The following is a 9,665-nucleotide window of genomic DNA, read 5'->3' on the forward strand; positions in this document are numbered from 1 at the left end:
GCGATTAACCAAAATTGAATAGTTGATAATTAAATATAAAATAAAAAAATAATAAAAAAGAGCTAATTTAAACATAAGTTATTTTTTCAAAAATCTTTCATTTCATCAAACTAATGGATCATTCTTATGTTTATAAACTATGATTTTTAATATATTATATTGATATGCTTAACGGTATTATAAATAACAATATACAAAAATCAAACAATAGATGAGAGGAGATGTAGTTATTAAGATAAAAAATGAGGAATTACTTTAAATGAGATTTTATTCAATGAAATGGGAAAGATTATCAAAATGGAGAAGACAATTTATATAATTCAAGGTTTTGGACTGAGCCGGATCAAGTTCGATTAGAGATTGCCCATTTTCGTTGATCCAAATTAAACCCAAATAATTTATAGATTAGGTTAGCCTAGGTTGAAAATTACAATATCTAGTCCATACCCAAAATTTAGATAAGATCCAATTTTTGAAGCCAACCTAGCACATGGGTCTTAAATAACAAATCAGGTCAGGACCAGGTCTAATCACAAATCAACTCAAGACCAGATTTGGTCACAGATCAGCTCAACCCATATCCAGCCCTAATCTGCAATACTCCCCCTCCCCCCACTTCCGTCCTATCCTTTAGATAAGCCCCCTACATTGTTCCCTCACATAGCTCTGATTTACTCCTGTTTAATTTTCCGCTTTCACCTATCTGTGCCTCCTTTATTAATCTCTCACTTATCTTCATATTGCTTGTTACTGAGCTCTTTAACCCCTACCTCCTTCCTTTTTTCCGGCTTGCCCCTAATATCTTTAATATCATATGTACATTGCTTCATCATCCATGTTGTAAATACCTTAATTGATTCCTATAGACTACCTCATTGCCACTGATATATTGTCCACGTTACTTCATTGTTCATCTTCTAAATACTCAATTTCATGAGGGAACAGGAAAAAAATTAGGAGTGCAATAAAAAAGAGAGTTTGTATAGAAGAGCTTGAAATAGAATAAAGAAAGATTATATAAAAGAAAGATGGTTAATATGCTTGGATCACACAAGGAAATAAGAATAGAAGAAAAATTGGTTGTCGAATTCCAATTCTTATTTCTTCTAAATTAGGAAAAAGATTGGATATCTATTTTTTATTTATTTATGTTGAGTACATAATTTTTAACAAGTACCGCCAATAAAATACGACATATCTATTGATTCTTTCTTTTAATCTTGGCTCTTGAATCAAAACTAAAGAGGAGCTCACAAAAAAAATTATAGGTATCGAAACAAAAACCTTTAAATTATGGAAGGATGTTATCATCTTTGGATAAATTGGGACTCAGAAGTCTAAAACTACTTTCCTCTATCTTCATCTCTTTCTTTTTCTTTTCTCTCCTCCTAAGCAATAGGGAAACTAATCCTCTTACTTTCCTCTATTGCATATCAAGGAAACAAAGATGTAATCTTGTCGGACTGCATGGTACATCTATGTTGTGTTGTTTAGCCTTTTCTTTAATTGTTTTTATCTTTATAGAATGATTGTTCTTTAATAGAAATGATACAACTTAGTTGTTATATGATGGAGCAGTCATGCTCAACATTTTTCCGTTACAAAAATTTTTCTCATGAAATTATTTGTTGAAAAAAATCCTTATATCATATTGGATTTTGTTCCATCACTTTAACTATAATAACATGAATTGGATATTTTAGATACATATCAAAACTGAGTTTGTCACACCCAAAACCCATCATTCAAGCCTAACATGTGGCATAGCCACACACCCCCTAGGGCATAATCATGAGAATATTCAAGGTCTAATAATCTAAACCAAATCATTTACAGCAGAGGATGAAAAGTCAATATATGCAAAACATAGTTATAAATCACTAAGAATTAGAGCTATCCAAAATATAGGGTATAGAAACATCCGGTATTGGATACAAGATCTAACTAATATCCTCTCTTCAAAATGCTAGATCAATCCCATGAAGTTAAGCACCCTGTGGCTCTGAAAAGAGATAACAATAATATAAGCCGATAACACAGAAAGAATCCTATACATGCGCACGCACAGACTAGAAGAAGATAGCAATTTTTAGCAAATATATAAATGCCAAGATAATATCAAAATATATCTGTTATAAAATTCATATGGTAACATTTTAATGATAAAATATATATTTAACATATCCAAAAAAATGTTTCGCATATAAATCAAATAACATTACCATATGCATATACATAATATCGGTAAAGCAATTCTATTTCATAAAACATATAATCAAAGTAGTAGTTCCATTGTATGTATACATATCATATGCCACTAGATCAGCAATTCTAGCCATCAACAATCTCAATTAGATTACTTATTATCTATTTCGCATAGGTCGAATCTGATATCTTATTTCTGGCATTTGGACTGGCCACGATGGAACTCCAGCCCGCGGCAAGGAAATCTCACATTACTCGTGCCACACTTTAGCCTGTAGCTAGTGACCAAAGTGCCATGTTTCAATTCATGACTAGTAACCATAATCAGAGTGCCATGCTCTAGCCTCTGGCTAGCATGAACCTGTGGATGGCAATCCCTCATAGCAGTGAGTCCAGATGTCCCCCTTTCCTCCATCTTACTATTATATTATATTTATCTTATTATTCGATTTGGGCATTGGACTAACCACAACCACATTCTAGTCTGTGGTAGGCAAACCTCACATCACTCTTGCCATACTTCAGCCTATGGCTAGCAACCAAAAGTGTCACATTTCGGTCCATGTTTGGCAACCATAACAAGGGTGTCATTGTTTGCATGAAGTTCCTCTTGCCCAGTCTAAGGGAATGGACATACTAAAGAATTTGTCGGCACAAGTCAAAAAGCAAGATAGATAGGTGTGCGAGTATGCTATAGGTATTAGAGCAACCGAAAAGATGGTGATCGAAAGAAGGATATGAGAGTAGCATAGATCCAGATGCCTTGATCTTAAAGAACTTTTACCATTGTCTCACCACTATTCAAAGAAGATGGATTCGGATAGAAATAGGAATGGAACTCGGGCTATGGTAGTAGAGATCTAAGTTAACACTACTCCTAATATAAAAAGTTACTCCTAAGATAAGATAAAATGCATTAATTGGTTTGTCAAAAAGTTCTACTGCTCCTTGTAACTAGTAATATGTGTGCTACTGATCATCTTGAACACTTGTCCTTGCTATTATTTGCCAAATAACCTGTCGTTGCCATATATAATAGGTAGTGCCACCCCTCCTCTCACATCATGGATAATAGGATGATGGGTATAACTATCCCACTCTTTCCATGTTATGAATAGCAGGCAAATGGATGTATCTACCATCCTTAGATTCAACTCCATTCAGACCTTGACAAAGACCAATAACTTCTTCGGTCTACACCACATTCATTGGGTTGCACCTTCAGTGTTTCGACTTACACCCTTCTTACTTTATTAGCCTTTAGATCATAATTGGTCTGAATGTGGTGTAAACAGTCACGGTCTAGCCCATGACTAGCAAACTCTCATCATAGCTAGACCAACAACCCCCACCCCATTTTAGTTATAATTTCTTTACGATTATTCATTCAAGGCATGCATACATAATTAAGAATAATTAGAAATCATGTGGAGATAAAATATGTCATACTCACAAGCATATAAAATATCCATAACCATATGAGTGGTTGTGTAGATGGACTCCTACCTTAACTTATAGTGCAGTCAATCGACGTGCTATGCTTAGTTCGTAGGCACACCTAATGCACCTAGTTGAACTAAAATTAATACCTAAAATAAAAATTTGAAATCAACCTTTAATCTGATTAATTAGTTGCTAATTTTTCTTTTTTCCTAACTTCCAAAAGTCTGATTTTTTAACCCTAACTTTAACCAGAGATCTTCAATAGCCTGTCACACTCCAAACCCACCGCTTAGGTCAATCGCATGGCATGGCCACCTAAACCCTAGAGTAGTATCCTAAAGATCATGCAAGGCCTAAGAAAATCAAATATCAAACAACTCTAGAATTTAAAACAACATGTTGTAGCCAAATAATCTAACTAAATAAATGCACCATGATCAAATAATCAAACTTATTCAATTATAGAATATTCAAATATTTATTTGGTCTCAAAAAATAAACTAACTAATGGCTCCATCGCTTGAGCTCCACGCTCATTCCAATCGAAACTATGCATCCTGTATATACTCACACCAATATAGATATATTAAATATAAAATAAAGATTAACTATAAGCCATATCAAAATGCAGGCAAAAGTTATAAAATTTTATATTGATTATTTAACATAGCTCAAATAAATCCATATAAATATCCACATATGAACGTACATCATCAAGTATACAACTCATTCAAGAAAATATGTCAGATATATCATCAGTTTAAATTTTTTGTTCAATAGTGATTTTATATATATTATCTTCCATTATTAACTAGATTTCTAATAACTAAATATCTTTCTGATTTGGACTATCCACGGTCGTGCTTCGAGCTGTGACTGACAAATCTTAATTCTATGCTTCAACCCAAGGTGGCAAACCATAACACTGCGCTTCAGCTCGTGGTGGCAAACCAAGATATCCGTGCTTTGGCCCATGGCGGCAAACCAAAATATCCGTACTTTGGCCTATAGTGGCAAAACAATGTGTCATAATTCGGCCCATGACGGGCAATCTATGGCATGTCTAATACAAATATTTTCATCCAGCAATTACATTATTCAATTTCATCCATGCTAGAGAAAATATAAATTCATATTATATTCCTTGCCAAATTCCAAAATAAGTAGCATCATATTCCAAACAACCAAAATCATAGTCCAAGCAACCAAAATCACCGATATTTGAAATGTTTGTTTAATAAAAAATATATATTTTTTATATATTCATATAAGAGATTGTCAATAATCATGCAGCAAATAATGCAAAATTCAAGATCATCAACACATGTTACAAAATACATATTATTCATATAGGTGACTGTGTACAAGATTTCTTATCTCTACCGGTCTCAAACTCAAGTACAGCGAACACCGACCCGCTCGTCAATTTATAGACTCGAAGGCAAGGTGTTCTGCTCAACACCATCTTGCCCAAGCAATTGCTCACCTACAGAGCTAGGCGTCATCGTCAAAATAATTATAATTATCCATGAATTATGGCAGATAATCATAACAATGTTAGCCTGAAACCTTCTCGTTGTATAACGCCGACCTAGAATCCCTCCTAGGGCCATATAACACCAAGCTAGGACTACTCGTAGGGTCAAGGATCATCCTAGCTTACCTAGACGTTTGGACCTCCACAGGTCCGTAGGATATCTAGAAAGAGAAAGAGTGAAGAAGAGAGAGAAAGAGAGAAAAGAGAGCAAGAGAGAGAGAAACCAAGAGGAAAAGAGAGCTCGCAGTTCTCTTTCCAAAAGAGAGAAAGTCAGCCACACCCACGGTGTTGACCCATATGGCAATCTTCGGTAGTGGCGGCGACGGCATCCCACAATGGCGATGGTCGACCAAACAACAACAAGAAGAAAATTAAGTAAAACAGGAGAGATGACAGTCTATATGATATGAATGGAGGAAACGCGGCGTCAACTACTGAAGCAAACATCTGACCAAGGTCAGGCCTCTAGCAAAGAACGCAATAGCAGCAACGACCACAATGGCCAGCAGTGGATGAAGGAAAAATAGGAAAGAAACAAAACCAAAATAGGGGAGATTTGGTTCTATGGATTCTAGCAATGATCCAACGCTAATCGGACCAGCGACAATGACCTTAAGGCTGAGGAAGGTGGGATAAAGGATTAGCAAAAGGATGGGAGCATATTATCTTCGCTCCGGTGAGGTATTTAAGCTAGCACAGCAAAGATTTTTGGCAGAATTTGAAAGCAAAAAACTTGCAATCGGCAACAACTTGATCGGACTCCGCGAGCAAGATGCATGGAGGGAAGAGGGGAGGGCTTTTTATGGATGAAATCCTCATGTTTGAATTAGGAATCCGACGAGCCCTAGGACTCGTCTTTCGACAACATTAGGAAGAAGAGGCGGACTCCCATCAAGTGTCCTCCTCTTCCATCTCACATGCATAGCACATGAGTTTTTTCCTTTCTTTGAGATTCATGTAGGATAGTTGGGCCTATACGGTTTTTCAGACTGAATTTTACAGTTCCAGGTCTCCTTTCCTCTCATTCTCATAAATGGTGCCAATTTGTTGCCACCCAAAATCTGACCTGACAGAGTTAGTGCTGATGATGATGGTGATTGGTCAGCTCAGGTAAAATTAGTCTGCACGGTGTGGGATCTGACTTGCAAGCAAAAAGATAATCGAAGGTTGCCAAAACTCATCCAGCTGGGGACTCTTTGATACTTAAGTCAGGTAGAGCTTTAGTGGAATAGAGTTTAAGAAAAAACGAGAAGCTAAAGAAGATGAGCTATGATCTATGAGCAAGGTAAAATGTGTAATAACTAGGGTCCCCTAGCTCCATTTATATATAGAGGAAGATGAAAGTCCGTTACGATCTGAGCACAAGATCTTCGAGTGAGCTGTTATATGCTTTGTTATATGCTTTCTTATCTGCTGCGCTGAGATTGCATAGAGCTGTAATCATCCATGCTATTCTCTCAAAGGTCTCTCCAGGCATTGATTGTGCATGCCATGTGTCGCTCAACCATTGGTTGGCCAAACTAGTAGTTGCGATTCTTGTGAGCATTGAATCTGGGTCCTATCAAATAGATCTCTCCACTTTGGGTATATTTCTACCTAACTTGTCAGGATGATGGATATGATATATACATGTTGAACATCTCCACCCTTACATCTTCGATAATGTTCGGCAATTTCTTCTTTTTTTTTTTTGACAGTACACTAGATGGACGAGAAAAGAAAATAATATTTAATTAGTAGCAAAGACTTGAAACAATGGGATTACAAGGTCAATTACATAGTGCAAGTTGTTCTTAAATAGAAGGTAATAATTTATCATGTAGATGATGAAAAGTCCAAAAGCTTTGAAAGTGATAGCCTACTGGATTGGAAAAATCTCTTGATGATTCGTGAAGGTTTAGCAAGCTAGGAGTATTTGAAAGAGAGCAACTCCCATTATATAACTTACTAGCCTATTACTTACAACCCTCTTCTTTTCCAGAAAATATAATAATAATCATTATTAAATTTTCATTGTACATATTGATCATTTGCATGTAGAGCATAACAAATTTTTTTAAAATCTACTAATGTATAATGGAAACTTTCAATGGAACACCTATTTCATGTTCGATGTGTACTAACATTCATGTTGGGGTAATGGGTGAATGCATTGCCCCATTCTATCTAAAATCTTAAGGGCACTTTTAAAAAAAAATTATTCCAATTCCGAGCCTATGAAAAAGTAATTTTTCCATATCGTATATGAATTTTTCTTTTTTATGAAATATGAAAATCTTATTTCCATAAAGAGCTACTTTTATATCTATCTTCTTTGAAAACTCCAACCAAACATTAAGCATTTCTTTATTTCTCTATTGGCCACACTTTTCCCTCTCCTCTTTCCAAACCAAATAAGTCCGTAGTTTTACCTTTCAACAACTTTACTTTCTTATCCATAAAAGAAAGGGACCTTAACTGATTAATTACCACCTTTTCAACCAAACAACACATTTTATTCATCTTGGCATTAATAACTAGTTAAGTAAATGACAACCAAACATTGAATAATTCTAACTCATAGCTTGTTTGTGGGTGGTTATCAATAATTAAATAAATCCTCCGGTTAACTAATCAATGTCCAAATGCATCCATGTAAAAGCCAATCATCTATGATTGCTATTTGATACCTCTTGATACTAGATTCAACCACCAACATCCATGTATACATTTTTCTCTGAGTGCAGCTTATTGGGCAAACCCAACGCCTAGCCCTCTAGCCAACCATGCACTCTTATATTATATTTCATGTGTCAGATGTTAGTGGCTACGTAATAGCCATTACTTATGAATTAGGCAATGTTTTAGTGGTCATACCCATCCTTTCCTCAGAGAATGCTTAGGATTTGAATATTAGATGATGGTCTATAAGTATTATGAACTTTGAATGACTCCTAATTTTCAAGGAAGAAGCCATCATCATAAAACACTAATTTTGTATTTTTATTGAGAAGTGGAATTGAATCTTTTGCCATGGAAAATTGTGTATGCATATAAAACACTGATATTGTATGTTTATTGAGAGATGGAATTGAATCTTTTGCCATGGAAAATTGTGTATGCATATAAAACACTGATATTGTATGTTTATTGAGAGATGGAATTGAATCTTTTTGCCATGGAAAATTGTGTATACATGCGATATAAGGTAAGAAAGTTAGGCAGGAAAAATAATTTCCCACTAGGTTAAGAAAAATAATATTTTTTAAAATATTGCTATATCATGCCAACTTCTGCGGATTTTCAACTGATCGGATGTTTAATTGTCCAAACATATTTTTACAAACACATAGTTTTAAGTATATCACTTTTTAGCTTTTTGAGGAGATAAATATGAGAAGTGTCACAGTCACAAATAAAGAAACATTTATTATATAATATAATATATAACTATTATATTTCAAATAATTTTGTTTTATTTTATTCATCATGCAATCTAGTTTGAACAAGACAGAATTAGGTTGGATTACAAAATTTAAGCTTACATTGGACTTGTTTATATTTAGGTCTGAAAATAATGTATTTATATTTAGTCTGATCTCTCTATACATATGCAACAAATCCAATTGGCAATGCATTTTGGACTTCACCTATATTTTAGAAAATCAAAAATTATGCCAAAGAGAGCAGATCAAGAATATCATCCAAATAAAGCTCTAGAATAGAACAAATCAAAGTAAAGTTAAAATAGGTTAAATCTTGAACATATTATATACCTTTTTTCAAATACTTTTTATTATTTTTCCTAACAAATAATCACATAATTCTTCTGATTACTTGAACCAAATGCTGTGCTCGAGGGGTCAAATACAAATCTTATGTGTAATCAGATTGGCCTCAAATAATTTAGAAGCAATTCACAGTACATATCATTTTTCTTCTTTTTTTTTCCACGGGATCGAGTTGGTAACTATGGCTTAGAAATTATCCTTCCTAGCTCTAGGTTTGACTGTCCAAGCAAGAAAATTTTGTTCCATGAATTTTTGCCAGGTTACTAAGGATAAATAGAATGCTCGGTATTCTTTTTCTATATTTTTATTTCTCCATAAATTACTAAAATATCATATAAAAATAAATGTTGAAGGTAGTATATCCACAATTTCTACTTATTTTGACTGTCTGATGGCAATAAATATTTGCTATTAAAAGCTCAAAAAGATTTTTATAAATATTTCTTAAAGAATAAAGGGATATAACTGCAAGTTCAATCTAAGAATTTGTTTAGATATTTCTCCACGATTAAGCTAAAAATCTTGAGAGGATCGGACCTGATCCATCCAACATATATTTTTTAAACAATATGCACATATCAACGACATCTCTTGCGATCCATTTCTTAAGGTGGAAAAAAGATCGGATGAAATCATTTTTTTTCTTTCTATGGAAACGATGCCAGTCTACTCTAAAAGATTTATATTAACATTGTAAAATAGATCTTGCT

This window comes from Phoenix dactylifera, chromosome 2 (genome assembly GCF_051530095.1).
Source record: "Phoenix dactylifera cultivar Ajwa chromosome 2, Ajwa_hap1_PhDact_Kaust_v1.1, whole genome shotgun sequence".
Lineage (NCBI taxonomy): Eukaryota > Viridiplantae > Streptophyta > Magnoliopsida > Arecales > Arecaceae > Phoenix > Phoenix dactylifera.